Source organism: Lissotriton helveticus, chromosome 7 (assembly GCF_964261635.1).
Source record: "Lissotriton helveticus chromosome 7, aLisHel1.1, whole genome shotgun sequence".
In the NCBI taxonomy this organism is placed as follows: domain Eukaryota; kingdom Metazoa; phylum Chordata; class Amphibia; order Caudata; family Salamandridae; genus Lissotriton; species Lissotriton helveticus.
In genome coordinates, this window is record NC_136068.1 from 1,513,043,563 (window position 1) to 1,513,055,642 (window position 12,080).

Below are 12,080 nucleotides of genomic sequence, written 5' to 3' on the forward strand. Positions count from 1 at the left end.
ACAAATGCACTAGGACAGAATCCACTTGTAATAAGTGGATGGACTATCTGTCATGTTTTTATGGAGTAGCTATCTATCAAACTTTCAATTAGGCCCTTAGTTTAATAAGCGTTTTCTGGTCATCACCACAACTGTGAAATCTTGCAGCTTCTAAGAATGGTTGTTATCTGTGAGAAATGGATCTTTAGTTGATGTGGACGGTAGTCCTCTTCCAGTAATAATAGCACTATTCCTTGTTAGGTCATGTTTGGTGTCAATAATTTAAACCTTAGCCCACTCTTGGTAGCTGTAGCACAGAGCAGACAGGCTTAACATATTACTTAGGAAAAATGGATAAAGCATTTATCATTACCAATAAAGCTAAAGAGTAGACATCCCAACACAATAAAAATTCCACTCCCATTTATAACAACAAAGTAAGCACCAAACTGAAGAACATGCAGGATATGTACACACATGGAGAGAAATACTGCCTCTCAGCGGGAAATTGTATTGTCCCAAGCTCTGTTTTTAATATAAAATCAGCCCATTCGGGGGTCATTTCACTGAAAATACAAGATTTTAATAAAATAGTATTGTCTACGGATGCGCGTTGAATACAAGTTTATATGGCCTGGAATCTAGGGAATGCTAAAGTGATTCTGGTATTTTACTGCCCTCTGCTGGGCGTTTTCTATCAAGAAAGTTAAATAGAGGCAGTTGAACGAATTTTTTTTTTTTTGAAAGTCCCTAAGTAGAAAGCAATTCTGGTATTTTGCTGACCTCTACTGGTCGTTTTCCATCAAGCCAGCTAATGAGAGGCAGTTGAACAAGCAGAAAGCAATTCTGGTATTTTACTGACCTCTACTGGTCGTTTTCTATCAAGAATGTTAACTAGAGCCTGTTGAACAGATCTTCCAGAAAGGTTAAGCGCATTCTAGGCTCTAACTAAAAATCTGATCTAGAGAACCGAAGATATGATTTTTCAAAGTTCCATATTTTCTAACAACAAAAAGCACAAAGCGCCAACTACAGGTATCTTGTCACACTAGACTGTGTCAAAGTCAAAAGTAAAGCTGGGATTCAGAGACCAAGTTCAGCCCAGTGTAAATTTTACCTTCTAAATTAGTCTTTTTCCAATAAAAAATCCTTATCAAAGATGTCGTTGTCAGGTCGGGTGTTGCTGGATCTGAAGGGGGACTCATCAGCCAGTTGCAGTGCAGGACCCCAGTGGGGGCCTTGGCATTGGCAGGAAGTTCAAGGCTCTCAACGTTAATGGAAGAAAGTCTCAGAGCAGGTGAAGTCTGAAGACAAAGCTAAGGAAGATGTCCTAGTCAGTGGGGTGCTGCTCTGCAGTGGTCCTGGTGACGTTATCTATGCTGGGTACTTTTCAGGAAGTCAGAATCCTGTTTGCAGAGCAAATCAGCAGGTTGAATCTGACAGGCAGTTCAATGTCGGCGTCTGTGGCTCGATGTCAGTCCAGTGGTAACCTCTGGTACTTTTTGTGAAAAGTTCAGAAAGAGTTTCCCAGTGACCAGTCTTGCAATTTTGGAGGGAAAAGGAGTATACTTTAACACCAGCCAAGGATCTAGGACATTTTGGGCACCACTTGAGGCACCATTTGAGTTTTATGACTCAATCTTCCACAAGCCAGCAGCAGGATCCAGGGCAAATTCAGTTGGAACTGGTCAGCTGGGCTCAGCAGAGTCCTATGCTTATTGCATCAGGTATGTTCATGGAGCTTACGAGGAGGCTGGCCTTCTAGACCTTGGAGTCCTCTCTTCAGTCATGGGAACAAGTGAGAAGCAGGTCTAGATCTTGAGATTTCTCTGCACAGGTTCAGAGGCAAGTTCAGTCCTTCGTCTGTCTTCACACAGGACTTGGAAACGTACTGAGTAGTGCCACATTTATACTAGGCAGTAGCTTGTGGGTGAGGGTACCTCCCTGGCCAAAACAGAAAAAGTTCCCAGCATCAACCCTACCCACTCTATTTAGCCCTTAACAGTTCCACAGTGCCCAGCTGTGCCAAATGAAACATGGCATAATCTTTCTTCCCCTGGTCAAAGCTTTGAACACACCTCAGAGGTGTGTCTAGGGAAATACCCCAGAGGTGTGCCTAGGGGAATGAGGAACTCACCAACAAACCTGTTCTAGGACTGGTTTTCTGCATTGAAATTGGGTCCACTATGGCTACTTGGACAATGGCAGGAGCAGGCCTAGGTGTAAGTTACATCACCTGTGACAGGGGATACATCTTTGAAGCTTGTGTAGATCATGGACACATCCACAGACCATCCTGTCAGGAGGAGTCACACCTCCTCCCAGCCAAGGCCATTCTATGCCCTTTGCTAGGAGCCATTCACACCACTCAGCAGGTGGCCAGGTGCCGGTTCAGGATTAACTTTGAAAAGGCTACCAGAGTTTTTAGGCAGGAAACTGCCAACATTCTAAAAGTGTTTTTTTCAAAATAGTAATTTAAAATGTGACTTCACTATTGGATTTAGATTTAAATCCCTATTAATTTGAGTTGTATCATCATGGCCCTAGCTATTCCCAAACTAGTATTATGTATTACAAGGTTGTATAAGGTAACCCTTGCTTATCTATAGGAGAGCCAGCCTTGCCACAGTGAAAAATGACTTTGGGGATTTTTCTTTGGCAGGACAGGTATAATGCATGTCCTACTTTTAAATGCCATGCACCCTGCCCAGTAGGTATGTAGGACCTACTTTATGGTTTAGTTAATAAGTATTTAAATGAACATTTAGGCCTGTCAGAAAAAGTTTATTGGTTAGTGTTAGAAATGGAATTTCTGGTTGGCTAAGGCTTGCGCCAAGGCCAGGCAGAAACCACCACTCTAGTCAGGAGTGGGGCGATACACGCCAAAGATAACCCCTGCTCACCTCCTTGGTAGCTTGACACGAGCAGTCAGGCTATCCCGGAGGCCATGTGTAAAGCATTTGCGCATGCACACAACAGCAACAACATCCCAGGCACATTACAAAAGGAACTCCACACAAGGTTATATAAGAAATAGCCTTTGTATTCTCAAGACACATTAGAATAATAAACACATAATGTACATGGTGCCACCTGGCACTAGGTCATATCTACAAGGGATTATCTACACATGGCAGGGCCACATGAACTACTGTCAGAACCATCACAAAGCAAACTTAGTAACAGTAAAACAGATCATAAACGTACAACCAGTAAACACTGGTAATTACTGTACTTAGCATCAGCTTGTAACATAAATTACATTATGAAAAGTCACATCAGGCGCAAATTACATTCTGCGCCAACCTCACCAGCATGAACACATTATGCAATCTCTCACAAGTTTAAACACCTTAGACCCTAACCTCCTAAGTATAACTCACATTAGGGGTGTAAATCACAGAGTGAAACATAACCTCAGTAGCATAAACCACGATGTGCAGAATAACCGCATAATCATAAAACAGAGTTTAGAGGTATAACACAGGGTGAGCAAAACATACTATACACAATACATTTCCTAGCACCACATCACATTAGGCACATAAATCATATGAGGTACTGGCACCCTACAAATCTAACAATCCCCCTGGCTAACTGGCCATCTCAAAAAGGGGACTCAAAAGCCCTATGTTCACAAAGTAAGGGCGCGCTGCCAAGGCAGCGAAAGTCAAGGGTGCGCCTCTGCGCAAACCTAAACGTTGCAGCTGCCCACTACTTGCTGAGCAGCTGGAAAAGCAAAAAATGAAGCATGGGCTCTTAATGGCCCTTAGAACAAATGTGCCCAACGTTGGAGCCATCTGGCTCTGGAATCATGCCCCCTGGAGCACACTGACTCCTGAAATAATTGTGCGCCAAATAAAGAGAACGAACTGGCCCCCAAGTACTGTGGATCGCATTGGCGCTAAGAATAATGTTGCCCAATGTCGGACGGACACGGGCCCCTCTGGCCTTTTAAAAAAATCATGGCCCTTTAAGTAACTATGTCCCACGCTCGGTGGAGCGACCCGCTGCGGGACGGGGTCGCTCAAGACTGGGCAATGCATTGTGCCTCGAAGGCACCAAGCAACAGGCAGCCCCACTCACCCGGACACCACACGGACGAGGCCCCTACTCACCGGAGCTTCCTGGTGGCTGCACACGGCCTCTTCACCTGTGGTGGGGGAAGGCACCAGCAATGTGACTCGCACCCCTTCTGCCTTCCACCTCTACTGGCTGGCTCCTGTAGGGCTCTCCCTCAGCAATGGGAGCCCCGCACGGGCAAGCGCCATCACCATCCTTCGGGGCGGCTTCTCAGGCAGCGGCAGCGGCATGGGCGGGACTTCCTTCTCAAAACCAGAAGTCCCGCCCACCGTCAGGCACCTCGCTGCCTGACTTCCACCCTGTCCGCAACTCGGGCCACTGCGGTGATTTGAACAGCGGCAAATGAGGGGTGGGCTCTATCCAGAACACAAATAAACCTAGTATGCGGGTGGGCACCTGCCAGGGCTCACATAAGCAGGGTGGGCACCCGCGATGAAGGCAGCACAGGCAGGGGAGTCCCCATGTCATGATTACCTCACAGACTATTGCAGCCCAGCACTGCAGGGCAAAAATAAAGTGCTCCCAGAGGGAAATAAAGTGCAGAAAGAGTCAGGGGCAATAAAAATAAAGCCAGCACTCACAAGGTGCTGGGGAAGCCCCAAAGTCTCTTCAGGGTCCTGGAAATGCTCAAGCAAAGCAGAAGGGTCCCAAGAAGTCCTCCATGCATCCAGGGGCAGGGCAGGGTCCAGGGAGGCAAGCCTTCCCCTGAGCACCAGCATCAGCACGCCCCTGCTATATTCAAGTCCACAAACAAGAACATTTTACATGGGGTCACAGCCCCTTCTTATACTACTAAATCCTTTGTCTCAAAGGTGCAGGCAAGGGGAGAACCTGATACAACTGCTTCAGAAGCACTTTGTTTTGCCCAGCTCCTCTCTCCCTTTCACAAGACAGGCCAGGGACATCAGACGTACCACAGTAGGTGGAGCCAGCATTGTGGAGGGAAGGCACAGCCCTTTTCAGGTCCCAGGTGCAACTCCTCCCTCCCATCTACATGCAGATCTCACTATTTACCACCGGGCAGACTCACAAGCCAGACATGCAATTCGCATCAGGAAGGCAGACACTGCACACAGAAATGCTAACTTCTAAAAGTGGCACATCTCCACCAGTCACAATAAATCTGTGCACACCATTGCGCAGCATTTATTCTCTCGAGTTAGCACATACTAAACTCGCCCCTGCACTCCTCTCACATCATGAATTACCATGGACACACATATCCCCCATGCATTCCTATGAGAGGGCAGGCTAATCTCACCATACGCACTCAGAGAGTGCATGCACTTTATACTGGGCCACAGTGCCAAAGTGCACAGAGGCCACAAATCAACTAACATCAGGTCATTGCTCAAGGCAAAAAGTTCAGGGGTGAACCTGCAAAAAGGGCCAAGTCCAACAGTTAGGATGAATTTGCAGATTTAAAACTGCATAATCAGGCTGCAGGAGCAGGCCTGAAAACAGGCTTTGGATTGTCAATTTGGTGGTGGTACAATCAGTGCTACAGCCCCTTAGTGCGATTTACCTTACAGGCTTTGCATGCACTGGGTACTCTATACTAGGGACCTAGGTAATTTATATTTGCAAAATAAGATTTTTTAATCAATTCAACAAGTTTGTAGGGGTACAGAGTCTGAAAACCACCAGCATCATGTAACATAAACATGATGGTGATCATGCAAAAAGAGACATTTTCTTATAGCGTGGTACAAAAGGGGGTGGTGATGGACGGAGCATCTGAACCAATCAAACACTCACACCCAGTCAAAAGTTCTGGGTTTAATCCATCACCGTTCTTTAGCCCACTCTGCCACCCCAGTTCAGACATGGCCATATGCAAATCAGTCTGACCCTGTGCCTCATGGGAACAGTCCAGCCCGAACTGCCAAGCCATGCCTTCCCTGCACCGGAAACAAGCTTCCGAGGACGGGTATCTGGCATTTCAGCCGTCTTCAGCCCGGCTTGCTTGAATCCAGTGGCAAAGTGAGCAAGGGACTCACGTCTGAGCATACCCTGCCAATTTATGGCGAACAAAGTGGTACAAAAGGGGGTGGTGATGGACGGAGCTTCTGAACCAATCAAACACTCACACCCAGTCAACAGATCTGGGTTTAATCCATCACCGTTCTTTAACCCACTCTGCCACCCCAGTTCAGACATGGCCATATGCAAATCAGTCTGACCCTGTGCCTCATGGGAACAGTCCAGCCCGAACTGCCAAGCCATGCCTTCCCTGGACTGGAAACAAGCTTCTGAGGACCGGTTTCTGGCATTTCAGCCGTCTTCAGCCCGGCTTGCTTGAATCCAGTGGCAAAGTGAGCAAGGGACTCACGCCTGAGCATAGCCTGCCAACTTATGGCGAACAAAGTGGTACAAAAGGGGGTGGTGATGGATGGAGCATCTGAACCAATCAAACACTCACACCCAGTCAACAGATCTGGGTTATTATTATTATTATTATAATTACATTTATTAGGCGCGCAGCTACCCGGAGGTTTCCCGGCGCTAAAGCAAACAGAAGATAAGTTAAGTTTTGAGAGGGAATGAGCACGCATATTACGTGTTAAAAAGCCAGGTCTTAATTCCTTTACGGAATCTCAAGTAACAGATTTCCGATCGCAAGGATTGAGGCATCGAATTCCATAGGGAGGGTGCAAGTAGAGCAAATGAGCGGCCGCCCATTTTAGCTCTATTGACCCGAGGAATCTGGAACTTGTTTTGTGTGGAGGATCTCAGCGTACGGGAGGGAGCATAATGCTGCACTAAAGAGGACAGATATTTAGGGGATTTACCCATTTTAATATGGTGCATTATGCACAGAGCTTTGAATTTTACTCGGTTCTCAATGCGCAGCCAATGCAGCTTGCGCAGATGGATAGAGGCCGATGATCTGGAGGGCAAGTTACAGAGAAGGCGGACTGCCATATTCTGAACCACCTGCAATTTCTTTGTTACCTCCTTACAGGCACCCAGCAGCAGAATGTTCCCGTAGTCCATGCGAGATGTAACAAGGGCCTGGACTACTGTCCTCAGGGTGTCAGCTGGAAGCATCCACGTGATTTTTCTCAGCCACCTTATGATGGAGGTACAGGTGGCTGAGACTTTTACAACGTGTTGCTTAAATGACAGCTGGTTGTCAAAAAGGACCCCGAGGTTGTGAACTGAGGCTGAAGGGGTAGGAGTTGGGCCCATCTGGTGAGGCCAATGTTGAGGACCCCAGAGCGAGGTGAGAGGGCCGAATAGAAGTAGCTCTGTTTTGTCACCATTCAATTTTAATTTATGACTGTGCATCCAGTTGGAGATTTGTTCCAACCCGGACTGCAAAGAGGACGTGGGGAGATGTTTATTAGTGGATAGCGAGTAGACGATTTGTGTATCGTCTGCATATGAATAAATCGTGAGGCCTGCTTGCTCTGCCAGGAAAGCAAGAGGTCTCACATAGAGATTGAAAAAAAGAGGGCTAAGGATAGACCCTTGGGGCACACCATGAGGGGAAGAAAAGATGGAGGAAACAGACGAAGAAGAGAAGACTTGGAAAGTGCGATTAGACAGGAAGCTAACAATCCAGGCCAGGGCAGGACCATCAATACCCACAGATTTCAAGGTGGACAGCAGGATGGAGTGGGAGACGGTGTCAAATGCGGCACTCAAGTCTAACAGAATGAGTGCCACTGTCTCCCCGCTGTCTACTTGTCTTCTAATGGTCTCAGATACACCAAGAAGCGTGGTCTCAGTAGAGAAGCCGGCCCTGAACCCAGATTGAGAACAGTGTAGAAGATTAGAAGATTCAACATAAGAGGTGAGAAGAGAGTTAACGTGTTTTTCAAGAACCTTAGAGTAGCAAGAAAGCAAAGAAATAGGACGAAAGTTGGAAGGGTTATTTGGGTCCGCGTTGGCCTTTTTTATCAATGGAACCACCATCGCATGTTTCCATTCGTTAGGGACCGTAGCTTCAGCCAATGAAGCATTAAGAAGATTCAGAATGATCTGGAGTATGGATGGATCCAAGTTACGCAGAATTTGTGGGGGCATAGGATCAAGGGGAGAACCAGTTTTTATTTCCTTTAAATAATTTTGAAAAAGAGAGAGCGATATCGGCTCCCAGGAGTGAAGTAAGGGGGCAATGGGAGTTGGATTAGGTGTATCGATGGAACCAGGAATGGGTAAATGAGACACGGAAGTGGAAGAATCAATGGGAGTAGCATTAAAAATAGCATAGATCTTATCTATCTTCTCCAGAATTTTTTTTGCCAGGGCATTACATTGTGTTATGTCCAGGCAGGGGTCTTTAGGTGCAGAGGACATGCCTGAAAGGTCTTTTACCACTTTGAACAAGGCCTTGGGTCGATTTTGGGCATTGAGTATGGAAATATTGGCCTGGTTAGCTCTGGCGGTATCACAGGCGGAGTGGTAAGCCCGCAAGGCGGCCTTATATTTTGTTTTATTAGTCGTACAGTAATTGGAGCGCCAGATGCGTTCCAATTTTTTGCAACAAGATTTTTCAAGGCGGAGTGCATCATTAAACCAGGGTGCCGGAGGGTGATGAATCTGAGATTTGTTTTTCTGAGTTGGAAGGCAGGAGTCAAGGGCTGATGTCAACCAAGAGCTGACCACAGACACCTCTTTCGTAGTGATGGTGGGAAACGTAGGTTTGGAGATTTCAAGGCAGGTGTTCAACTTATCCTTGTCTAACCGTTTCCAGTTCCTACTGGCCTTGTGAGGGTGTGAACTGGTGAGAGAGTTGTGATTAGATGTCTTAATTGAAAAATCAATAATAAAATGGTCAGACCAAGTAACAGGAGAAGAGGAATGGTGAGTGATACCATTAAGATTCGAAATAAGGGGATCTAGTAAATTACCGGCTTTGTGGGTAGGGCCGGAGTTGAGTAGGTGGAGGTCCAAAGCGGCTAGATCCAATAATAGACGTGTGCTAATAGGACAGGAAGTTTGATTAAAATGAATGTTTAGATCACCCACTATAAGAAAATTGGTGGATTGTAGTAACAGAGGGGCAATAAGCTCAGGAAGAGCAGAGGCCCAAGCCGAGGCCGAGCCAGGGGGACGGTAGATGAGGATTCCAGTCAAAGTAAACGAAGGAGAGAGAAACAGTTTAAAGAGACCTGCTTCGCAACTAGGAAAATTTAAGTCTTCCCATTTGCAGGAGAAATCTCTTTTAAAAATAACAGCAATCCCTCCGCCCTCCTTGAGAATACGGTTTCTCCCCACAAAGGTGTAGTTGTTGGGGAGGGCCATGGCGATGTCTGGGCCGGAGGTGTCGATGAGCCATGTTTCTGTAACAAACATGGCTGCCGGGCTGGATGACTCAAGGAGGTCAAAGATATCTCGCCTATGCCTAGGGAGAGAACGACAATTAATGCTGATAAAATTCAAATCAGGGCATGTTTTCAATTTGGAAGAGGAGACCTGATATGTGGTAGGCGAAGTGCCCCAGAAAGTGGAAGAGAGGGAATCTGTGACCGCGATAACAGAGTCTAATGTGAGAGCCCATTTAGGACATTTTAAGGGCGCATCTTGACAGTTCAGGCTAGGGGCAAAAGTACAGGGAGGTGGCTGTAGACTCAATAGGGCCGAGCGTGAGTAAATAATGTAATCAGGGGCAGAACGAGTGGCCCCTGGTCCTGGGCTGGCGCGGACGGGCGCAGACGGGCAGGACTTTGGCACGACTTCGGCACGAAGTCGGCGCTCCCGCTGCGCTCGTCCGCTGCGCTTCCGCCATTGTGTCATTTAAGTACCAGGGGAAAGAAACTCACTAGCCCGCTAACCTGCCAATTGGCCAGCAGGGCGGAAGTGAGGATGTGGGGGCGGAAAGGAATTCGCGCTCACGTGGCCCCGCCGCTGCAAACGGCACAAGCCGTGGCGGATCGGTGCCAGGAGCGAAATACAAAATTATGCAGAGGAGAGAGCGTTGCGCCGAAGAGCGGCGATCAGAAACAGGTAAATTGTTCGTAAAATCAACAATAAGACAATTTATACATAGCGCAGAAAAGCGGCAGGATAAAGTGTCAAACACAGAGCAAAATTATTAAAATCTTTAAAATTGTGAACAGAAATGCGCGGAGCCTCAGCGGCCTCTCTTACCAGTTGTTAGCCCCGACTGCAGGCTACGCTGGACTTAAGTAGTGACGACTATTCCACTCACTAGCCCGCTAACCTGCCAATTGGCCAACAGGGCGGAAGTGAGGATGTGGGGGCGGAAAGGAATTCGCGCTCACGTGGCCTTGCCGCTGCAAACGGCACAAGCCGTGGCGGATCGGTGCCAGGAGCGAAATACAAAATTATGCAGAGGAGAGAGCGTTGCGCCGAAGAGCGGCGATCAGAAACAGGTAAATTGTTCGTAAAATCAACAATAAGACAATTTATACATAGCGCAGAAAAGCGGCAGGATAAAGTGTCAAACACAGAGCAAAATTATTAAAATCTTTAAAATTGTGAACAGAAATGCGCGGAGCCTCAGCGGCCTCTCTTACCAGCTGTTAGCCTGTTTACCAGCTGTAACGGTTTAATGCATAACCGTTCTTTAGCCCACTCTGTCACCCCAGTTCAGACATGGCCATATGCAAATCAGTCTGACCCTGTCCCTTATGGGAACAGTCCAGCCCGAATTGCCAAGCCATGCCTTCCCTGGACCGGAAACAAGCTTCCGAGGACCGGTTTCAGGCATTTCAGCCGTCCATCACCACTCCCTTTTGTACCGCTTTGTTCGCCATAAGTTTGGCAGGGTATGCTCAGACGTGAGTCCCTTGCTCACTTTGCCACTGGATTTAAGCAAGCCTGGCTGAAGACGGCTGGTATGCCAGAAACTGGTCCTAGGAAGCTTGTGTCTGGTCCAGGGAAGGCGTGGCTTGGCAGTTCTGGCTGGACTGTTCCCATGAGGCACAGGGTCAGACTGATTTGCAAATGGCCATGTCTGAACTGGGGTGGCAGAGTGGGCTAAGGAACGGTTATGCATTAAACCGTTACAGGACACAGGATCAAACTTCGCGTAAATGCGACTTGCGACACTGCTAATGTCATCTACATGCTAAAATGTCCCTGCGGGAAGGTTTATGTAGGAAAAACCACCCGCAAGTTGAAGATTCGACTAAATGAACACAAGTCGAACATTAGGAGAGGCAACGTTAAGTCATCCATAGCAGCTCACTTCAAGGAAGAAAAACACAACGTGTCTCAGTTACAATTCACAGTTCTAGAAGTGATTGAAAAAATTGAAGGACGGGACAACAACAAATTTCTCCTTCAGAGAGAAAACAGTTGGATGTATTTGTTGAACTTGAGAGAGCGCAAACTGACCTAAATGTATGAGTGCATCACACTTACCCGTAGTAAGCACAAATCATGAGGAGAAATGCCATGAGTGCTAATATTATCTGCAATTATATTCTGAATGTATAGCTAATGTAGAGATTTAAGTAGAAGTGGAACTAATACAGAAATGTGTGACACTATATGATTTTATTAGATGTGATTATTTCTGAATCCATGTCGTGTAGCTGTTAAAATGTAAGATGGTATGTGGTTAAACGCAGAATGTGGTAGGCCTCAGGGCCAGAGCTAAAAGGGAAGGTGTTTCTTTTCACGACATAGATTGTACTAATGTTTTGGTCATTGCATTAATGGGCCATGATTTATAGATGTGTTTACTGAATAATAGAATAAGAGTATTAACATGCTTTAATTAATGAAGAAGTTGAATGCTATAATCATGATGAGAAATATTGTAGGCCTGAAATGTTTTAACGTTGGTTTACATGTACATGTCTGGGCCAAGAAATGTTGCGAACCTTTTTGGAAGTCTATGAGAGTTGGGATCTTGGCTGCAGATGTCTGTCTGCAAGAGAAAAGGGGGAATCCAATTATAAATAAAATGAATAGAGGTCTGTTCAGTAGACGGCCCAGACATGGAGGAGGGTTCCGGAATGTTTAAGGGGTATCAGCGGGCCGGAGAAGAGTCTGAGAAGCAAGGTCAACTCCAACGTATGAGGCCCAATACAAAGCAG

At 46.6% G+C, this 12,080-nt stretch overlaps 1 protein-coding gene across 1 annotated transcript in view; it reads right to left on the reverse strand.

Moving 5' to 3' along the window:
• LOC144770436 (uncharacterized) overlaps window positions 1-12,080 on the reverse strand; it is a 983,924-nt gene that overhangs the window by 508,170 nt on the left and 463,674 nt on the right. The window lies entirely within an intron of this gene.